The sequence below is a fragment of the Corythoichthys intestinalis genome, chromosome 8 (assembly GCF_030265065.1).
Source record: "Corythoichthys intestinalis isolate RoL2023-P3 chromosome 8, ASM3026506v1, whole genome shotgun sequence".
NCBI lineage: Eukaryota > Metazoa > Chordata > Actinopteri > Syngnathiformes > Syngnathidae > Corythoichthys > Corythoichthys intestinalis.
Window position 1 is genome coordinate 26,348,208 of NC_080402.1, and position 22,374 is coordinate 26,370,581.

Genomic DNA, 22,374 nt, shown 5'->3' on the forward strand with positions numbered 1-22,374 from the left:
AAGGTTCATATTCACCCGTTCATACACACATTCACTCACCAGGCAATACAAGATGTCGCCATGGGCGCCAAAGACACTTCGACAGTGGGTAATCAAAGCTGGCTTGAACTACCCCTTCAGTCACTGGACAATCTGCTCAACTTCACCATGGCTGCCCTTTTAGAGGAGTGAAGCCCACTATATATACATATATAGTGACGTGCGGTCAGGGGAGGCAGGTGAGGCAGAGCCTCACCTGTCATCATGACGAAAAAATAATTATAGCATCAAATTTATATGAATATTTGTCCATTGCTCTTTATGTATGACTCATTTCATACATTTTTTATAGTCAAAATCACAGAATTTGCCTATTTCCTGTTCAAATAAAGAAATGAAACGAGAGGTGCGGCAGCAACGAGTAAAGCCTCACCTCTGATTGCGCAATCCATAACAAACTGGGTTGATACATGGAATTGGAGCGTGCTGGTTGCCGTACATCTGCATGTCGCCGTTATAATGTTTCCAGATACGTTTATTTGACCTGATTTTCCACATTCTGGCTAATGTCTTTATCCCTTAAAGTTTAATGTTTGTTAGCGACATATTTAGTTTTGCTGATGGGAAAGTGAAAAGGCACATGCTGCAAGGGGGCGTACGTGAAACTGGACTTTCCGTTAAATGTGGACGCGGTTAACACAACACCGGAGCTAGAAGGTTTGCTTCAAACTACGGGACAGAAGATAACTCGCGCTTTTCAAACGGACTGGTACACCCGAAAAGACTATGTGGCTGTCCTTCGAAAAATCGCCTTTTCTGCTTTCCCTGCCTTTTCTTCTCAACTTGTGCCAATGTCTGGACTAACACGAGATATTGTGACATTAAAAAACTACGACGAAGCCTCAGCAAACATGAGAGCTCGACCACTCACATTCAAAGCCTGATTGCTTTAAAAACTTTTGGAAGCTCAAGGATCGATTTGGCTTTGACGAACAGCGGAAGCTCAACGGTAGCATCCTCAAAGCTAAGGTAAAGAAAAGAGTTTGAAAGACCTCATTAATGCAACCTGCATCCTAGCTAAACAGGAGTTAACATTTCGTGGTAACGATGAGCGTGTAAGCTCTTCTAAACGTGGCATATATGTAGAACGATTACATGGTTTTGCTGAGAAAGATGAAAGGTTAGCTAGACTTTTGGACACATCCACTGTGTTTTCTGGCTTGTCAAATAGAACACAGAATGATCTAATTGAAGCAATCCTCTCCATTGAGGCGGAGAGATTTTTTTTTTTAAGTAAAGGAAAATAAGGAGGACTTTTACAAAAAGGGCATAGGTTTGCATAGGGACGGTAGGGACATAACACTACCAACTTTTCAGGATGCTAAAATTGTCCCCACCAACTTTTAAGCAACCTTACCTTTTTTGCATGATTGTTCAGTTATATAGAGAATTTAGATCTTTCAATAGTTCCATATGTTGTAAGGATAGAATTGACCCTACCATTATTAAGTGAATTATTTTCATTATGTTTATGTTTGCTAATAAAAACCAGACATTTATTCAGGAAGTTTTCAAAATGTTTCTTTAGTATTTTTTGAAAACAAAGATTTGAATCGAACAGTGTATCATCTGAACCAATGCATGTAAAAAATATTATCAGAAGATAATGATTTATTTTGCATTGATCATTTTGCCTATTAATTAATTAGGTTCATATACATGAGAAATGTGGCCCTTTGCCCCCTGCATCCAATCTGTTTGGTCTAATTAATGTCCCGTCCCCAGCAAAAAGTGTACCTACATGCAGGTTATGCTGTTATCGTCCCTACGAATGTTGATACCAAACCTATGCCCTTCCAAAGTAATGCCGGTTTTTGTGGTGAAGGACAGGCGCAAGAGCACAAACAGTTTTCATTTCAATCTTATAAAAAAAAAAAAAAAAAAAAAGAGCTTAGACCAAGAAAAATACAATAGAATATTTAAACACTAAATTTTGGCCTTAAATAAAATATTCTTTGTTTTTCTTTTCACACTTTTTGTTTAGTAATCTGTAATAAATTGATTAAAGTATCAGAATTAAAAGTTTTAAAAACAACTGAATATTTCACTAAAGGTCAGAATTGAATTCTGTGGCTTTGTACACCACTTTCTACTCTCATTTATGTTGCATGAATTATAGAATTGCGACGACCAACACATTGAGGGTGTAGAGCAAATGCATGTTATTTTTTTACTTTTACGTATCGATAATATGTACCGTGTGTGCGTGTTTTGTGAAGAATGCTGATGAGATATGAAATAACCAGTAGCCAATTGAATAAGCTACCGTTTTTGGTTTATATATTTGGAAATCTGACACTAAAGGAGTCAGTGCCTCACCAACTATGAACCTCACCGCACGTCACTGAATTTAAAAAGAAAAAAAAATCTATTGCTGTCCAATTTTGGGGGGAACTGCAGTTGTATTAGGGTGGCAGGATCAGAGGTAAACGTGCAGATTCGTTTTCACCTTTTTTTTACGTGGGGAAGTTAGCTGCTAATGTCGGCAGGCAGCATAGAGGCTGTAGAGCAGGGGTCCCCAACCTTTTTTGCACCACGGACCGGTGTTATTTGGGTCTTTTTTTTCACGGACCGGTGTTCTGACAAATTTTGCAACCCATCAAAAATTGCAACGATGCGGTTCTGCGCATGCGCGTAATGTTAAAAATAGCCGCAAAATGCGCAAATGCAGCGATTCCAAAGTAAACACTACAAACTTTCTTGAAAGAAAGGAATATTAACTTACGTTTGATCATGGAAGGACTTGTAGAAAAGTTCTCCTCAGATTCATTCTGCCATGTAAGCTTCACACAACAGCTGCACACCGCGCTCACCATTAACGACTTTGCCTTGTCGTTAAACATTAATTAAGAAGCCCGCTTCACAAAGATACGATGTTGGAAATTGTAGCAAGGTTTTCACCGCTCTTGTCGCAATGTCAGGATATTCCAGAATGACTTTAATCCAGAACCTCGGGAGAGTTGTTGTCTCAAATGTACGTTTCATAAGGTCGCCGTCATTTGCGATCTCTCTTGGGTCTCAAACGGGTCACGAATCCACACCTTCGCAGTTCGTGGGTCTTCGAGGTTGTAGGCTCGTCAGGTGCCCTTTTCGCCGTAAAAATATCCTTTTCGCCGTAAAAATATTTCCAAAGACGTCTGTTTTCCTGTTATCTTCGCTCGTGTGGGGGCTAATTATTTCCGGGAACAAGTATGCTGCGCCGCGGCCTAGTAATACGCTATTATCGAGGACAAGCCCACATAGATATAATATACACAAACAAGATGTACTTCTAGCAGTCCAATCAATGGACTTCTATGACAACTTTGTAATCTAGTAGTATTATATCTAGAGTAGACAGATATATAGACCCTACTCACCTACGTCACAAAATGACGTGTCGCTGTATCCGGCCGCCATATTGTCCGTCATTTTTTAGCCCTATTCTCAATGGTTTGAAGTAGTCGTGCAAGTTATAGAGCAATTCATGGAAGCCCCGGTGTTATCTGACGCTGTAAACTCATTGGATGCATTGCATAAAAGGCGTTATGTGGAAAAACTTCAGTTTATCCATTCGCCAGATCCATATTTGATGCCTAAATCGATGTTTTTCGACCCGCTGTCTTCGCCGTCTTTGCCTGACATCTGCTAGCTGCCCTGATATTTACAACTATCTTGTCCACACAAAATCAGCCTATTCTCACGAAAGTTTGAAAAACTTTAAGAGCTTGGAGGCTTATAAATACTTAGTTGCTGGTTGGGTGAAAGAGGTCCTTGTCCACGAAAATTTGGCAGGAATCTATCGTGTGCTCGGGAAGGTGAGTTACGAAATTTTCAATTCAAAATATTTTGTTCTTGCTAACATCCGCTGTCAAGTCTAATGTATTTCATGTCATTTGTCAATGGAGCTGGGGCTTTTAATGTTTATATGGTTTAGCGATAGCACTCTCACTACATACATATATAATATGTAATAAATATGAAGTGCGATAGCACTACTCCAGATTGTCCCCAGTTGAATTTATTTTTTGGCTTTTGACCTCAATAGAGAAATTGTAAATTAATTGTATGACAACTGTCTGATTATCCCCTTATAATTATATATTTTCAGGTAGTTCATTCACAACGTCTGAGTGTATGTTGTCGGCGATTAGCCTAGCAATGATCTTAATTGTGGTTGTCAGCCCAAAACCCTCTAAATATATATTAAAAGCATCTTACCAGATATAAAATGACTACTACATAATCTGTGGTAGTCGTTTAGAGCCCAGTTTTCTTGTCGAATTGCAGCAGTGAATCTCGGTCTTCTCTCCGGGTCTCTCGGAATACGGTAAAACTTCAAGTCTCTCCGTCTATCTTCTCTGTTTTTGCAACCGACACCCACACACGACTTCACCATTTTGATTATTAATGTTAACGAGCAGAAAAACACGCCGTAATAGGAGGAATTTACGAAGCGCTAATGCATTAACATGACGAGTATACGGACAACATGGCGCGGGGGCGTGGCTGTGACGTCACGTGAGTAGGGTCTATTGGTGTGTTAAGCAGGGGCACAGGGTTAATTTGGCCAGAATGCGGTCGTTATTAAAATTTTTTTTTCTTTGCGGCCCGGTCGCAAATGCGCCACGGACCGGTACCGGTCCGCGGCCCGGCAGATGGGGACCCCTGCTGTAGAGTATACAGTCTAGTGGTCGCTCTACACTAAAAAAAATGCATATAACTTTTAAAAAGGTGTTTTTCATTGTATATACACAATAGCTTTGTGTTTTTACAACTTACTGAATACATTGTTGTATTTATCATGTAAGAGAGTCAATTTAAACACTTATGAATAAGCATTGCTTAATACATACGTAACGGAATTGTAACTTTTGAATAGGTGTTTTTCATTGTATATATGACAGATTATCTTTGTGTTTTTACAAATTACTGAATCCATTAATTATGTAAGAGAGTCGGTTAAAACACTTATTAAAAATAAAAAAGCATCGCTTGATTTATAAGAAACGTGATTAAATAAAATAAAATACAATCTTAAATAGGTGTTTTTCATTGTATATACAGTACATAATAGCTTATTTGTTCTAATTATCATGTAAGAATCAATTAAAAAACCATCGGCGGAGTTTGACTTTTGAGGCAGGGAGGGCACAACATGTTGATGACCCCGAAACGCAGTGTCAGCAATAAAATTAACTTCCAAGAATATGTATAATAATAAGTTGACAATGAGTGTTTTTTGTTTCCCGTCATTCTTGAGGGGAATTCTAAATCAGGCTACTTAGGCAATACTTTTCGCCAAGATCATCATCCGGCGGTGTCGTTCCAATGTGGTTACCCCAGTCAAAAATTGTATCAACTGGGCGGAGCCATATGGAGGTAGATTTGTGTCTTTATTATTTAACCAAAAAAAAAAAAAAAAAATTGTTAAAAAAAAAAAAAGTTGCTTCAATCAAAATATATATTTTCAACCAAAAAAAAAGTCGCTTCAATCACAAAAAAATGTGCTTGAATGCAAAAATAAATTTGAAACTAAAAAAACTCAAAAATTGCATGTAAAAGCTATTTTTCTTTGATTTTTTTTTTTTTTTCTTTTTTTTTTTGATTGAAGCAACTATTTTGATTGAAGTAATGTTTGTGTTTGGGCCACATTTTGGCTAGGACATTTTTGTCTTTATTATTCAATCAAAATATACGATGCTTCAAAAAATATATTTTCCAAAACAAAAATCACTTTAAATAATTTTTTTTTTTTTTAAATCAATCATAGAAAAAGTTTTTGAATGCGAAAAAATATTTGAGATGAAAAATTTGCATTTTAACACTTAATTTTTCATTGAAAAGTTTTCTTTGATTGAAGCAGTCCGTTTTGTGTCTAAATCATTCAATCTCGAAAAAAGTTTTAAAATATTTTGAATCAAATAAAAAAATCATTTGAAAAATTGCCCTCCCCTAATTTTTTTTTTTTTTTTTTTAATTATATGCAAATCAAATGACCGTCCAAGGTGCTAGTCACATGATCTGTTCGAAAAACAACTTTGACCCATTATAAAAGTATATTTTTTGTTCATTTCATTCATTTTTGTAGCAGTTTTATTGCTTTACAACTTATATATATATATATATATATATATATATATATATATATATATATATATATATATATATATAGCAAAGTTAATTACATGCAATGACACTGGCCCCCCTGCCCCCCCCTTAAAATCCGCTTCTGATTAAAAAACTTATGAAAAAGCGTTGCTCAATACAATGATATGAAAAAGTATCTGAACCTTTTGAAAGTTATCACATTTCTTCATAAGCTCACCATCAAATGTGATCTGATCTTTGCCAAAATCACACAGATGAAAATACAGTGTCTGCTTTAACTAATACCACCTAAACATTTATAGGTTTTCATATTTTAATAAGGATAGTATGCAAACAATGACAGAAGGGGGTAAAATAAGTAAGTGCAAGTTGGATGATACACTAGGAGCAGGTACAGCAGGTGAAATCAATGGGCAATCACAGGGACAAGATTCAGATTCAGAATATTTATTGTCATTGTTACAAAGAAAGCACAACGAAACTTTGTTTGGAGCATCCATCCAGCTCATACAGCTAAGTTGGTAAAGTGCAAAGTGCAAACCCATAAAATAAATACCCATCAGTACCAAGTGTAAACATTGACACAGTTTTGGACATATGTACAGCAAAGATTCAACAGCAGCATGAGGTCGTGTCAGTGCTAAAGTGCAGAGCAAAAATATACCAGTTGAAAACAGGCAAAAATCAGTGCAAAACCCAGATAAGTTAATCAAGTATAATCAAGTACAGCCTACCGGTTGTCAACCAATGGGTAAGTGTCAGGGAGGAGGAAATAGTGGATAGTGACATACTGCAACAATGCAAACCAGCTCAGAGTTATTGTTGTTGGTGGATGTGGATTATTGTCCGTAAGAGGGGGGCAGAGAGGGGAGAGGGGCAGAGTTCAGTAGCCTCACAGCCTGTGGGTACAGACTGTTGGACAGTCGTGATGTTCTGGCCTGTATGGACCTGTACCTTCTCCCTGAGGGCAGCAGGTGGAAAAGACTGAGCAGGATGGTGTGCACTCTTCTCAAACAGCGAGTGGAGTAGATGGTGCTGATCTCAGGGAGAGTGATTCCTATGATTCTCCCGGCAGCTTTCACCATGCGCTGGAGCGCCTGCTGGTCTGCCTTAGTGCAGCTGGAAAACCACACTAAAAATCCGTATGTCAGAACACTGCTGATGGCACAGTTGTAAAAGTTCACCATCAGTGGTCTGGGGATGTTAGTGCTCTTCAGCTTCCTCAGGTAATAGAGGCGTTGTTGTGCCTTGCCCACCGCTGTGGAGACGTGGTCCCCCCAGGACAGGTCCTCAGTCACTGTTACCCCCAGGAATTTGAAGCTTCTCACCCTCTCCACCACATCGTTGCCGATAGTAAGAGGCTGATGGATGATGTGACTCCCCTTACGGAAATCCACCACGATCTCCTTGGTTTTCTTTGTGTTTAGAGCCAAGTTGTTTTTGTGACACCATGACTCCAGATGTTGCACCTCTCTTCTGTAGTCCGTTTCATCGTCGTTGGAGATGAGTCCGAGCACTGTGGTGTCGTCGGCAAACTTGACGATGAGGTTGGATGCAGAGGAGGCGGAGCAGTCATGAGTGTACAGGGTGTAAAGCAGAGGGCTCAGGACACACCCTTGAGGGGCCCCGGTGTTGATGGTGAGAGTGGAGGAGGTGTTTTTGCCCACTGTGACACTCTGTGTGCGATTAGTCAAAAAGTCCACAGTCCAGTTGCACAGGGCGGTGTCTAGGCCCAGTTGGTGAAGTTTGGACCGGAGTTTGAACGGCCGGATGGTGTTAAAAGCAGAACTGTAGTCCACAAAGAGGAGCCGTGCATAGGTGTTTTCTCCAAGTCACACTAGGAGAAAACCAACACAAAACCTAACAGTTCCTCTGTGGAGTCCGCCCATGAACACCATTCTTGGCCATAGTTTTACATATAGTTGATGTGTGCACAGATATTGGACTGTGCCAGTGATTTCTGTAAGTCTTTACCAAACAGTCTAGGGTTCTTTGTTACCTCAGTGAGTATTCTGCGCTGAACTCTTGGTGTCATCTTTGGTGAACGGCCACTCTTTTGGAGAGAAGCAACAGTGCCAAACTCTCTTTATACAAATTAACAATCATTGATCGCAGGTATTCAGACAGCTCTTTTGACTGAACCATGATGCACATCAAACGGTGCTTCTCATCAAGACATGTGTGTGTTTTATAGTGGGCAGGGTAGCTTTGAACCACTAATCAGAGACACCAGACTTAAACACCTGACTTAAAATGTTTGGTAAAAATTGGTTTCAATTGCTCTTTAAGTCTCCTTAGGCAGGTGGTTCACTTACTTATTTTTCCCTCTTCTGTCATTGTTTGCATGATATCCTCGTTAAAAATGGAAAACCTATAAATGTTTGGGTGGTTTTAGTTAAAGCAGATGCTCTATCTTCATCTGTGTTATTTTGATAAAGATCAGATCACATTTGATAGTGATTTTATGCAGAACTGTGAGAAATTCCAAAAGGTTCAGATACTTTTTCATACCACTGTATATACATAACATCATAGCACAAAACGTGTGACTTTTGTCCCTCTGAGATGACGTACACAGCAAAATCTGTGGGGTTCATTTTTTAGTCTAAATTATAATTAATCGGTGTTGATTTGGGTGTTGTTTTAACACTAGCAGTGTTAAGATCGCTCTTGGCGCTGTCAATTACGTGAGTTGAACACACACACCCATGACAGAGTTAAATGTACTAGCAGAGTTAATCAGCCACACCCAGTTTAAGTGCACTTGTCAGAAAAAAAAAAAAGCAAACACAAAGACTTGTGGGGTGAAGTGACACCACGACTGTAAGTAGTGTCGTCAGTAAATAGGTGGAGTTTGTTCATTTGGAAAAACACATAATAGGGAGCCTGACTTCAATGCTTTCTTAAGGGACGCAAATTCCCTCTGTTACCTTTCGCGAGCGCAACAGTAGGGTACATTTGCCATTTAGGTGGAACCACTTGAAATAAGGTTCTTGCATAAATACTATGTTTCATTTTTTTTAGTGATACTTACGAAATTGATTGGTTCTGAAAGTAGTCTCGCAACCTGGAAATTCCGTAAGTAGAGACACGTTTTCCATGTAAATGCCCTAATCCATTCCTACCCCCCTAAAATTCAAACAAAAATCTTTTAAAAAGCATCAATATGCATCAAAACAAGTAACAATACATGTTACAATTATATTATTGCACAATAAACATACAATAAGAGCTGTGCATCATGTAAAAAACAAAGAATAAAGGACAAACTAAACTTTTAACCTTATGGCCGAGAGGCAAATGAAGAGGATGCTGAAATTCACACATACACATACAATAGAGGTGCCTCTTAGCCAATTGGATGCCAGGAAATTGCTAGGCAATAGCCAGTGGCAGAACAGCTATAAGTATGCTATGTTCAGCAAAATCTAGGCGCTGCGAGTAGCAGCCCATACTGTATTTTTGCTTCTCGTATCCTGAAATTTCTTTCGTAATAAGAAGCAATATTTTCCCCGTGAGGCGTGTCGTAATCTGAAAATTCATCCTGTAGATAAAGTGGGGCAAATAAGTATTTAGTCAACCACCAATTGTGCAAGTTCTCCTACTTGAAAAGATTAGAGAGGCCTGTAATTGTCACCAGGGGTAAACTCAACCATGAGAGACAGAATGTGGAAAAAAAAGAAAAGAAAATCACATTGTTTTATTTTTAAAGTATTTCCAAAATTGAGTGAAAAATAGGTATTTGGCCACCTACAAACAAGCAAGATTTCTGGCTGTCAAAGAGGTCTAACTTCTTCTAACGAGGTCTAATGAGGCTCCACTCGTTACCTGTATTAATGGCACCTGTTTTAACTCATTATCGGTATAAAACACACCTGTCCACAATCTCAGTCAGTCACACTCAAAACTCCACTATGGCCAAGACCAAAAATCTGTCGAAGGCACCAGAGACAAAATAGTAGACCTGCACCAGGCTGGGAAGACTGAATCTGCAATAGGTAAAACGCTTGGTGTAAAGAAATCAACTGTGGGAGCAGTTATTAGAACATGGAAGACATACAAGACCACAGATAATCTCCGTCGATTTGGGGCTCCATGCAAGATCTCACCCCGTGGCGTCAAAATAATAACAAGAAAGGTGAGCAAAAATCCCAAAACCACACGGGAGAACCTAGTGAATGACCTACAGACAGCTGGGACCACAGTAAAAAAGACTACTATCAGTATCACAATGCGCCGCCAGGGGCTCAAATCCTGCACTGCCAGACGTGTCCCCCCTGCTGAAGAAAGTACACGTCCAGGCCCGTCTGCGGTTCGCTAGAGAGCATTTGGATGATCCAGAAGAGGACTGGGAGAATGTGTTATGGTCAGATGAAAACCAAATAGAACTTTTTGGTAAAAACACAGGTTCTCGTGTTTGGAGGAGAAAGAATACTGAATTGCATCCGAAGAACACTATACCCACTGTGAAGCATGGGGGTGGAAACATCATGCTTTGGGGCTGTTTTTCTGCAAAGGGACCAGGATGACTGATCTGTGTAAAGGAAAGAATGAATGGGGCCATGTATCAAGAGATTTTGAGTGAAAATCTCCCTCCATCAGCAAGGGCATTGAAGATGAGCCGTGGCTGGGTCTTTCAGCATGACAATGATCCCAAACACACAGCCAGGGCAACAAAGGAGTGGCTTCGTAAGAAGCATTTCAAGGTCCTGGGGTGGCCTAGCCAGTCTCCAGATCTCAACCCCATAGAAAATTTGTGGAGGGAGTTGAAAGTCCATGTTGCCCAACGACAGCCCCAAACTCTCTAGAGGAGATCTGCATGGAGGAATGGGCCAAATTATCAGCAACAGTGTGTGAAAAGCTTGTGAAGAGTTACAGAAAATGTTTGGCCTCCATTATTGCCATCAAAGTATTGAGATGAAATGTTGGTATTGGCCAAATACTTATTTTCCACCATGATTTGCAAATAACTTCTTTAAAAATCAAACAATGTAATTTTCAGATTTTTTTCCCCGCATTCTGTCTCTCATGGTTGAGGTTTACCCATGTTGACAATTACAGGCCTCCCTAATATTTTCAAGTAGGAGAACTTGCACATTTAGTGATTGACTAAATACTCATTTGCCCCACTGTATCTGCAATACAATATACACACAAAACATTGGACACATTCCAATAGTCAAATTGCAAATGCAAATTTATCAACATGAACATCCATTAGCAATGAGGCACTGTGCCATGTATGAAGAGCATGTGCATTTGATTCAAATAAATTGTTGTTGAAGTGATGGACCAACTGACCAATGCCATCAATGTGCAAGTATAATCAAGTGACAGTAGATAGACAGTAGGTTAGCATATGAACTCCACTGGTGTTGTTGTAGTACTACTGTAATGTTATTGCTTTTCATGTAGATGACATGGGCTTGACTCCCGGCCAGTGCCACAGCTCGTCAAAAGCCCACTGCATTAGGAAGAGAAATGAATGTAAAAACAGTGCCAATTTAATAAAAGTGGCTCACTGGGGTGACTCATGATGGGTCAACCAAGCCGCGCATTGCAACAAAAAGAAATGCGCAAATGACTCAAATGGACAGCTACTGGTATGCATTATTTTGTGAAGTCAAAATTCAACCAATGTTCAGTTTGAATTGACAAATATAAAGGGACACCTTAGTGAAAACGTCACCAATGTGCATTAAGAGACAAAGGGACTGCATTTTCGATTAAACTGGTCACGTGGAAAGCAACGACCAACAATAGGTACAATAAGTTCCTATTCTTGCATCTTGAACAGCATCAAACTATGAAAATAGTACGATTGATGTGCCTTAAAAGTTCCATGTGCTATTTTTATTTGGTGTTGAACCACTGACGGATATTATTTTTCAACAAACCAAGTGATTGTACTTTACTTTACTTTCTACATGCTTTCAAAAATGCTTGTAGCATGATTTTGGACGGATTATTGTCACGATACTGTTAGTGTCATCTCATATTCGCATTTATATTTTGCATTCGTACTATAACTCTATATTTACATTCATAATTAAGACTGGTTTTTATATCGGAAATTAATCATATTGTTGCACTGAAATGTCACTTGTCATTGCACTGGTAATGCCACAACCTTGTTGCATGCATCTCACTAAGTAATATGTTCTCAGACATCTATCACAATTTGGGTACTGCATAATCTGGGTACCGCATATGCAATATTTGCAGTTACATTATAGCATTTTCGTACTATCACGTCAATATCTATGCAAAAACTGTCATATTAGGTCAGCCATCTGCCTCCTTGTCAGAGTACTGTGAATTGTCATAAACGCACTGTTGAGCTTTGTTATATTACCACTCAATCACTACTTGCTGCGAGTCATTTATTCAATTTATTCCCAATCTGTGTACACTGTAACCTGTGTTTTCATATTATCCTTATTGTACCTTTGCTTTGTTTTATGCGGTGCACGTTTTGGCGAAGCTTTAAATTTCATTGTAATCTGTACAATGACAATAAAGGCTTTCTATTCTATACAAATGTAATCATTTTGCTATAATGAGTCTGAACACATCACTGTCAACTTTTTCCAGGATAAATACTGTTTGGTAAGTGTGGAAGGGCAATGTTTGAGAGGAACGCCGGGTTGCGACGTGGAGAAAAGATGTCACATCTGGATAAAGACGGCGGCGACGGTGGTGGAGTGCCATGACAACAAAAAGAACTCCACATATGGACTGCAATAAAAACTGGGATTGTAGGATGGGCTGGGCTTCTTTGCTTCAGGAGGCATCTTCTCCTAAGTTTGAAGAAAACTGAATTGACACATTAGGTAGTCTTTCTTTCTCTTGGAATGCTGTAAGAGCTGAATTGGTTCTTGCATGTTTCATTATTGTGGAATCACTGAAACCCCTGGAGATACTGTAAAACATTGTAATTGAGACCAAAGAGTGAGTGCCTTCTTCAAATAAAACAAATGAGTATGCATACGTCAAAATACATGGATAACTACAATGTACAGTATCTTAATACCAACATTTCGACTTAAAGTATGAATAAAGTACCACTGCAAAAATCTATAAAAAAAAAATAAAAAAATAAAAAAATAATATACATCGTAGATATAGTATATATAATTAAATATTTGAACATAAAAATACTTTTCAGCCTATAAAACATTTGCACTTTTATCACTAGCAAATATATTCATTTCATTGCTAATGACTCAATGCAGTGTTGAAGAAATGAAATGAATTGAATTGAATAAAATATGATACATCAGTTAGAAACAAAATAGGTAATCCCACGAAATTGAATCTGGAAAATTATTGCATTAAAAACAAACAAACAAACAAAAATTGGTACCAAATTATATTTTTATGCCAAAATACACAGAATGCTTCTGGTGCAACACTATTTTGGACCATTTAGCAAGACAACATGTTGATCACATGATTGTTTCCCTGCCGATGAGTTAAACGAATAAATGGATTGGTATAATAAAGTGTTACAACCTACGGAGACAGTGTGACTTCAAAGGCATCGTACGACAAAACCAAAAAAGTTTTTGTCAATCAATATGTGGGATGAGACTACTGAAAGGATTTAGTTTAGTTTTAAAACAATGTACAAATACAGTTAAAAATATATATATATAATAATGATTTTTAAAAAGTAGAAGGATGAGGGAGAAGTTGCCAATCAGTATTGATGATGATGATGAAACTTTTTTATCTAGTGCAGACATGTCCAAAGTCCGGCCCGGGGGCCAAATGCGGCCCGTGGTCAAATTTCATCCGGCCCCCAGCCTCTGTCATAAAATCAATAACGTCTAGCCCGCACACAGACTTAATAAATTGGTCAGCAGTACTGCAACCAGCATACGAAGTAGGTTACACACAAAATGCTGCTCCTCATTTACCCACTAAAAGGAAGCAGCACTTTAACCCTTTATCGCCAAATGTATCACATTTGATACACCTTAAATTTCATGATTTTGAGATTTAGAATTTTGACATTTCTAATTGAAAAATAAAATGATGGATGCAGGTCAACACATGCATCTGCAGGTTCCATGAAAAAAAAAAAAACATGATTTAGCATGGGTTATAGATATTAGAGCGCTTATTACACATTCATTTTGACATTTCGTTTTACAAATTGAAAAAAAGGTTTCATTAGGACTTTATTTTTCAAATTTTGGGATTCTCTGATAATTGCTTCATGTTGCAGGTATTTAAGGGCTGAGCAACATTACTCCGTGTGACCCATTACTTCCATTTTCTAAAATGGCGACAATCAACAAAAAAAAAGAAAGTTGTGACGGCTGACGCTTCACGGATAGGTGGAAATTGGACTATTTATTCACTAAAATACGCAACAGCTGTGTCTTGCCTCATTTGCAAAGAGACAGTTGCTGTTTTTAAAGATTTCAATGTGAGGCGATATTACCAAACAAGACACGCTGACATGTACGACAAGATTACAGGGAAGATACGCAGTGAGAAATTGAAGCAACTTGAAGCAAGTTTAATTTCACAGCAGTAGTATTTCGCAAGAGCCCAAGAGTCGAAAGAGAACGCCACAAAGGCTAGTTGGGAGATTGTTGAAATTATTAATTAAGAAAAATTAATAAAGCAAATGTGACACACTGAATTGCTAGCTAAATTTTGCTTAAATATATTGTTCTACGTAAAGGACGTCAGCCAAGGTCGGCCCCCCACATTTTTACCACACCAAATCTGGCCCCCTTTGCAAAACATTTGGACACCCCTGATCTAGAGCATGCACAAAGAAACAGAAATACAGTATAATTCAAATAATTATTTGCACTCGAAAGGGGGAGGGAAGAAAAAAAACGTATTTAATCCCACCCCTGATCTTATCGTCCAGCATCCTTATTTCGTGAGATACACTATGAAAGAGAGAAGAAAAAAAAGAAAAACAACTAAACCAAGAGACAACCAACTAGAGTTGGCTCATTGAGAATAATTTTCAATATATACACACCAATTGACAAGAAAAGCAACACACATTGTCAGAAAATGTCATTATAGTGTGACCAGACCATATTTTTATACAATTTAAATTAGAGATGTCCCGATCGACGGGTCCGATCACGTCATTTTCAAAGTACCGGAATCGGCAAAAAAATATTGGCCATGCCTTTTTTTAATATATATATATTTTAATTAAATCGTTAAAATCGTTTTCTAATTGTATTTAACGTTACAGACATAATATGTTACACTCATCCAGAGTCTTTAGTTTAGACATAAAGTAGGGTTATCAAATTCATCCCAATAACGGCGGCAATTAAGTTATTAAACAATGTGTCACGTTATATATTAATGTATGCGCTGGACGACCCTATCACTCATTATCGCGCTTAATCTGTACTGACGCCGTTTTACTTATATTGAGAGATAAAAAGCAGTGCAGAATGAGTAGAATGATTTTTGGCAGCCTTTGATTTGGCTAAAACCTTGCAATCCCTCTCCCTATGATTATAAATATCATGGGAAGCAATGTGGGGAAACAAGATGGTAGTTGATCTTTGTCTTAACACCTTATGTTATTTCCCAACGCAAAGAAGATATATCAATTGGTAGCACGACGCACAGTCATGGGTGCACTTCCCATCATGCATTTGGGATGGCCACAGTATCATTTACTGAAAGCTCAACAAATACACAAGATGGCAATATTTTGTCACAATACACAAAGTCACAAGTCTTTCTATCCGTGGATCCCTCTCACAGAAAGAATGTTAATAATGTAAATGCCATCTTGAGGATTTATTGTCAAAGTAAACAAATACAGTACTTATGTACTGTATGTTGAATGTATATATTCGTCCGAGTTTATTCATTTTTTTTCTTAATGCATTGCCAAAATGTATATGATCGGGAAAAATTATCGGGAATGATTGGAATTGAATCGGGAGCAAAAAAAAGCAATCGGATCGGGAAATATCGGGATCGGCAGATACTCAAACTAAAACGATTGGATCGGGAGCAAAAAAACATGATCGGAACAATCCTAATTTAAATATTTAGATATTTTGACAACGCTTGAAGTGATTGTCTTATTTGGTCCAAAGTTTCACTCCACATACAGACACACAAAAACGTTTGCAAGTAGTTCGACATCTAGGTAACATAAAATCTCCAGAGTCTCACAGATTATGCATACGCTCACAAACCTTCAAAAGGTTTTATATACTTCATGGCAGTAATTTATTGTATGCTTTAAATAACATTATAGCTGTATGATAGTTGACAAGATCTTTGATTTTCAATAGTTTTAAGTGAGCAAATACATGATGGGTGCGATCAAGAAATCTAACTTTATGTATAATCCGGATCGCTCGTTTCGGCAATATGACTAATGAATTGATGGTAGATTTATAACTGTTTCCCCACACTTCAATACAATATGTGAAATATGGGCGCACCAGGGAACAGTATAAAGTGCAGAGTGCAATATTATCAGGGTATGAGTTCACTGTTTATTAGTCACAGGCTTTTGGAAATTATGGTTTTGATGTGTCTGGTGGGCTTTTCATGATAATTTACTATCTATAATAACTCCTAAAAATTTCAATTCATTCACAGTATTTATTTTGTGATACGTGTGTTCATAGACTTCATAATATATTGACGGGAACACGGGGCGCTGACACTGCGCCATGCCTTCGTGTAGGGGGCCTGCCCACACCTAGCATCAAGAGGAGTTATTCTCAAACACGCACGCAGCGATCTAACGCTGGATTAGGTTGAAAAAGTACGAAAGCCGTACCACATACAAACAGGAAGGATTGTCTCAGGAGTGCATTGTTCGAGGATTCAAGGTATATATTATATTTTTGTCCCACGCGTGCATTTTGAAACGTGAAAAAAATCAATGGGAGAAATTAGCCGCAACAGTATTGGCCTTCTACTTCGCAATATTTATGTAAAATAAATGCTAACTGCCCATTTTTTTGCCCAAGAATCGAGACTGTTTTACATCCATTTCTATTAAGAATTCAGGGATTTAAGCATTTATTCACAAGAATTTTCACACTGCCACATCCACATTGCCTAAAACACTAGCATCGCATTTGACATATTTCCGGAAAATAAATGTGAACTGCCCTTTTTGCTTTTAACTCATTCACTCCCAGCCATTTTCACCGGAGCAAGGCCCTTTGCTCCCGGCCGTTTTAATGGATTTTGACTGATTTTGCAAGGCCCACAGAAAATTCTGTTTTATTGCTATATAAACATAGAACCCACCAAAAGAAAGATTAGACTCTCTTCTTTCTTCTTCTTTTAACCAAGAATCAAGACTGTTTTACATCCATATCTATCAAGAATTCAGGGATTTAAGCATTTACTCACAACAATTTTCAACGTAAAAAGCTCCTTATCTGTGTTTCCACTTGGTCAGCTTTAAGGGAGATATAAATTGGCCCGGCGCCCCGTGTTTTTGGCTATTTCTATTTTTTTCTGTTCTTTCCTTGTTTTGATTAATGGACTTGTCTTTTTTCTGACGTTTGTGTGTATTGTGGAAGTATACTGAAGGACATGTTGAGTTAGAGTTGGGACTGTACATATTATTAATACTGTATAAAGGACCAGGGGTGTGAGTAAATATATTTGACCTTTTCTTGCTCGTTTTTGAATCATCATTTGTTTGTTTTTCCTTTTACTTTGTTTGATTATTGTTACTTATGTATTGCAATATTCTAAATTAATAAAAATATTCAGTTTAAGAACAATGTGGACCAATTTTAACTAGCTCAACCTACATACAGTAGATCTATATCAAAATAATTGCTGCCAACCCAGTAACTCACGCACACGTTCTCTCAAACACTTACACAATCACACACCTATTCCTAGTGGTCAACAAAGCTGTAGGATGATGCGCTGGACTCCTTTCCCATTTATTTTATTTACTCCATTTTCTTGTTTCGTGGACAGTGGCCTAGTCCACTTGCCAATTGGTCCATTTGGGAAATCCCCGGTATCTTCGTACGCCAGCCCGCCCATTCCTGCTTGCCCAGAGACCTAGCAATGCCTCCACCATTTCCTTGGGTAACCATAAAAATTATTGTAAGGAGCCTCGGCTACCCTTAAGGCTTAGCGTAGAGCCTCGAAACAGGGAAAGTGTTGCAATGTTTTTCTCAGTAACAGCAAGAAAATCTTGCCTCAGAGTCAAGATCGTCCCAGATGAGATTGTCCAACATCCAAATTATTTCTTAGAATCTCTGCTGGCTTGACATATATAGCCTAGCTATTTTTAACAATAAACATGTTAATAGAAGGAGACTGGCCTGGGGCTACTGAGTGTGCCATGGTGTATTCATCATCATATTATGATTTTACTGCATATATCATACTTGTAGTTTTCTCGGAGAAGAAAATAGAGCAGCACAAATCATTCAACATCTATTTTACCGGACCGCAATTTTCATCGGACAGCAACTGTATTACCTGCTGTGCCATAAATACGTACCAACACAGGTGATGCTCATGATGCATTTGAAGCCTGTTGGAAACAAGTTTACACTTTTACACACGTGATTGTGATATGTAGACACATATAGAAGACTTTGCACTGTGATAAGACTGTTGCGTGAGTGTAGACGTTTGTATTTATTCATACATCCGTGTATGAAGGTGTATGAAACTGTTGGGTGGAGGTGGGGCTATTGACTTTGATTCAATTTTACTATGTTGCAACTATACTATTCCATACCTATGGATGCTAATATGAATTGGATATTAAACCAGGTTAAGCAGTAAATGGATTAATACCTTGTATGAATATTAAACATAATATAGAAGTATAAACAATGAATAAACTCAGCATTTGTTATGGTTTCCAATTAATCCAGCAAATACATTGTCGAATGACGATCCAAAATTCAGATAGGTAGAAAATACATGTAATGTAATTTTCGGACTATAAGGCGCACCTGACTATAAGCCGCAACACACCAAATTTGACACGAAAACGGCATTTGTTCATAGATAAACCGCACCGGACTATAAGCCGCAGCTGTCTTCACTGTATTATGGGATATCTACACCAAAAGATATTAACCGGTAACACTTTATTTGACAACAGCATCATAAGATTGCCATAAGACCAAACGAACCACCATGAATCTTTGAACCAATTGGCTGCAAAGCTTCATTGCTTCAAAAAGCTTAAGTTGGCCACCACTGCTCTCTTGGGGGAGACATTCAACTGCTCCCACCTGCTGTCAACACTGTTGTCGTCCAGCATGCCTGCTAGCATGCATTGCAGCGCTATAGATGTAAATAACAATTAAAATTCATGTTCTGTGCTAATTATGTCTTCAGTTACTGATCCAGTTGTTTCATTAATTGGGAGTCATGTTATGTGGTAACACTTTATTTGACAGTGGTGCCATAAGACTGTCGGAAGACCATCATACTTATGACATGACACTGTCATGAGCATTAATGAACTCTTATGGCAGATGTAATTTTGTGCCATCCTGCAAATTATCTCAATTTTGAATGGATGTAAACGAGCCGAGCTGGAGTTAGTGACATTATTGCCAGATTATACTTAATGACATCTGTCATAAGCATTGTCATGTCATAATTATGATGGTCTTAAGGCAGTCTTGTGACGCCGCTGTCAAAATGTTACCTATTAACCCAAATAAATCAACAAATAAGCAGCACTGGACTATAAGCCACAGGATTCAAAATGAGGGGGAAAAAGTAGCGGCTTATAGTCCGAAAATTACGGTAGTTCAATAGCTGATGTCATGTCATCTCTTTGAAAAAAAAAAAACAACAGTGAGTGAATTTTAAGCAACACTAGGTAACTTTTCAACCTTTATAAAATATTTTCATAACATTTGTCATGATATGTCGACTAGTTGAATGACACCTCTTTTATATCTTGAGGGGGTTTATATCCAAAAGCGGAGTTTAAGCCCCCCGGTGGCCGAAAAGTTTCATTGCATGTAATTGACTCTCCTTTATATCAGGGGTGGGCAAACCGGTCCTCGAGGGCCGCAGTGGGTCCTGGTCTTTGTTCCAACTGACCCAGCACAGATAGTTTAACCAATGCGGTTTCAGCAGAAATGCGAAGCACCTGACTGCAATCGACTGATTGCACTTGTAAAACAGCAAATTGGTGAAAAGGTGTCCTCTTAATGGGTTGCAACAAAAACCCGCACCCACTGCGGCCCTTTGTGGAATAGTTTGCCCACCCTTGCTTTATATGATTGAAAAAAAAAAGAATTTTCCGGTAAAATATTGTCTAAAAAAGTTGTAAGGCAATAAAACAAACAACAAAAATGAATGAAATGAACAAAAAACAAATTTAATGGCTCAAAATTATTTTTTGAACAGATCATGTGACTATTGTAATAATATGAGCAAATCTTATCTGCATGTTCAATTAGTAATGTCTGCTCGTCACAGCACACTTAAGTCAGAGATACGCAGCGAGCTCGAGACGGCTGATAAAAAGCCCGCCAGTGGACAGTTCATGTTGATGCCTCTCTTCTGTTCTGTAACTAAAGATCTGACAGTAAAAAACGTCAACTCTTTCAGTAAGTTGTCTTATTCAAGAAACCCACAAATATAAAGTAACACAACTAGCACCTTGGACGGTCATTTGCTGTGCTTAGCCAAACCACCTGAGGAATGAAGAGGCAAGATGGATATGGCGGAAAACACAAACAAGGCTGAAAAAGTAGTTTATGCTCTTGCACCCCTCTTTAAAATAAACTGCTGTATTTTAAGCCAAAAGAGCTGTTGTGTTTGATAGGACAATATGTTTATATGCTGCCATAGCAGATTCATGGCGCATTAAGCCCCCAAACTATTTTTAATTTGTTTATTTTACCCTGGAAACCTCCATTTACAGACGTCGTGAAACCGCTTTTGTTTCAACCTTGCCATAAAAAGAAGGTAATCGTATTCATCATTCGAAATGTCTGTTATTTTTAGCTTAGAATCATTCACTGATATCTAATATTTAGTTTAACAAATATAAAATAAAACGACTTTAGAAAATGATTCACTCGCATATTTTAAACTTTTAAACAAATTACGTCACGATGAAAAAATTAGCGTCTGTAAATAAGTCACGGATATCTACCTCATAACTATCACTTAATTGTATTTTTTTCGTTACTGTCGCATTTTCACCAATATTTTAGATGATAAATAATCGATCCAAACAAAGGAAAAAAAAAATTTAAAAGGGTAAATATATGAAAATGAAAACCTCGACCACTACTTGACATCTGCGATTTCTGCATCGCGACCCTCGTTATATTACCATGTTTCACTCATAAAATCCCCCCAAAATCCGGCTGTGGACATTCTAAGTACGCGATAATATCTGGTTAAAATCATGGCGTCTTTAATTGTGCTCTCGCGTGCTCTCATCTCCAGTTAGGGTTTTGTTGTTTAAATCTTTTTTTTTTTTTTTTAATGCCCTCCTGTTCAAAATTTTGTTCACCCCAAAAATTGAGATTTTAAGCTTTCCAATGATGTATCATTCATGCATATATCACAATTTTTAAATTTGGCCAAATTGGGGGTCTCAGAGCGAAACTTCAAGTCACCTGAGTGTTTTCCGGCACATATGTAATTTTTTCAAACCTAAGCTTTCAAAAGCAACAACAACTACTGAGCTAGAACCAAGGATTGAAAATGTGGACCATGAAAAGCCAGAGAGCACTGCCAAAATGGTGAGTGGAGTTTCAATTTGCCCCACTAAAGACGCTAATCGTACAACAGAGCCACCACCGGTGGTCTGCCAAACTTTGCACCCTTATAATATTATGCTCCCAAAGCTGTTTTGGCAGTGAATAAGCCCTTTTAACAATGTTATCCACAAGTGCCAAATGAACAAGTAACATCGTAAACATACGTGTTCAACACGAATACGGCGTAAATTAATTCTTCACTACACGCCGAAGACGTAAACAGTGAGACAGTGGCGTGCACTTATTGTCTACAGCTAACATGGCAGAATGTGTCTGATCTTTTCTACATGTCCGTCCATGATCAAACGTAAGTAAATATTCCTTTATTTAAAGAAAGTTTGGAGTGTTTACTTTGTAACCGCTGTATTCACGGCCATTTTTAACCCAAAGTTACAATTTCTGATGGGGTGCAAAATTTGACAGCGCACCGGCGGGCTTACCATATTCAATGGATGACAATCTTGGCGAAAAGTACAGCTGTCCCAAC